This window comes from Nematolebias whitei, chromosome 8 (assembly GCF_014905685.2).
Source record: "Nematolebias whitei isolate Nwh7 chromosome 8, NemWhi1, whole genome shotgun sequence".
In the NCBI taxonomy this organism is placed as follows: Eukaryota; Metazoa; Chordata; class Actinopteri; order Cyprinodontiformes; family Rivulidae; genus Nematolebias; species Nematolebias whitei.
In genome coordinates, this window is record NC_056505.1 from 11815744 (window position 1) to 11817222 (window position 1479).

The 1479-nt window shown below is 42.9% G+C and overlaps 1 protein-coding gene across 1 annotated transcript in view; it reads right to left on the reverse strand.

The window, feature by feature from the left end:
• tmem8b (transmembrane protein 8B) overlaps positions 1–1479 on the reverse strand; it is a 1109927-nt gene that overhangs the window by 1063988 nt on the left and 44460 nt on the right. The window lies entirely within an intron of this gene.

Here is a 1479-nt window from a genome sequence, read left to right on the forward strand (position 1 = left end):
CCCCCCCGGCTGGAATTTGATCCGTCGACCTTCTCGTTGAGAGGAGGCAGCTCTACCAACTTCACCACCGTGCCACGAAAATAGCAACTTGCATGTTTAGTTTCATTTTTTCCCCCTCAAAGTTCATCTTCCAGCATTCCAAACTGGTTTCTGCACCACATGACGAGCATTTCTTTGCTCCTGGTAACCCGTGTTTTACAGCTTACAGGGCGGCGGCGCACACGTTGCCTCACGGTGATGGCTCAAGAGGTCCAGCTGCAGAAAGTGATGATGAAACCGGGTGGCGGTCACCTCGTGTGATCCCAGCGGTCCGTGCACACACTGATCTTTGATTTAGAGGGACAAACGGCTCACAGGTCGCCTCGTAAAACCTCCACAGTCTGACAAGAGATTAACCTCCCAACAACCACAGCTTCACTGTGGGAGGTGAGAGGTCAGCTGAGTGGTGTTGACTGGAGCTGAAAGCATTAAAGTCACATGATCTCACTGAGTTTAAACGACTTTACTACAATAGGAGGGAAAATAGTTACATGAGAGTTAAGTTTTTGTACAAATTGATACCTAAAAATGGCACCGAAACTGCTGTTCAGAGCAGAGAAACCCAAAATAAAACAAAATAATTTATTGTAAATGCTATATACTGTACCGCCCCTCACACAGTGATTGATGGAAATTGGCGCTGGCACTCCTGAACCAGAACTGGATTGATGAATTATCTAATGCATATGTGGGTAATTTTCCGACGAAGCCTCAGCTTCCATCTGTACATGCGTCAACACCTGACTACTGTTTTGATGTCACACTTCTTGTATTTTTGTTTCTGCTTCTTCTGTCCTTGTTGCGTTGCCTATATCGAAGCGGGTAAGAGGTGTGAGAGCTGCTCAGCTGTTGTTTGGGTCAACAAGTCATCGTTTATGAGTTTCAAGGGAAAAAAAAGTCTAGAGGTCAAGCTCATACGTTCGAGATGTGTGAAATAAATTCAGCGTTTCTACAACGGAGGGGACAAAGTTAGTCAAAAAAACAAATCAGTAAATATTGTGCAACTTTAAAAGGTTTTGGTCATAAACATTAAGGTTGTGCAGAATGAGGCCTGGCGTCGTCCTGTTGACTTTACAGGAAAAAGAAGATTAAATTGATGAAAACTTGACATAACCATCACGCTGAATGTTGCCCATCTCACTGATAACACCCAATTTTTAAATAAATTAAACCCTCACCGTTCCTTTGAATAATGTACTTTATGTCAGAGTTTGAAACTAAAGCCATTTTATGATGAGAAAGTTATGGAGGCTTGGGTCAAACCTTGTGATCTTGCGTAATCTCGTGCAACATTGCGAGGCCTCACAAGATCGGTTAGTGTTTGGTGAATGTGTTGATAACTTTCAGCTAATCACCAGTAGATGTGTACTCAAATATTACTTTCTGAAAATGTCATTAAAGTTAGTTCAGTGACTCATGAGGTATGCTGCTAACAGACAG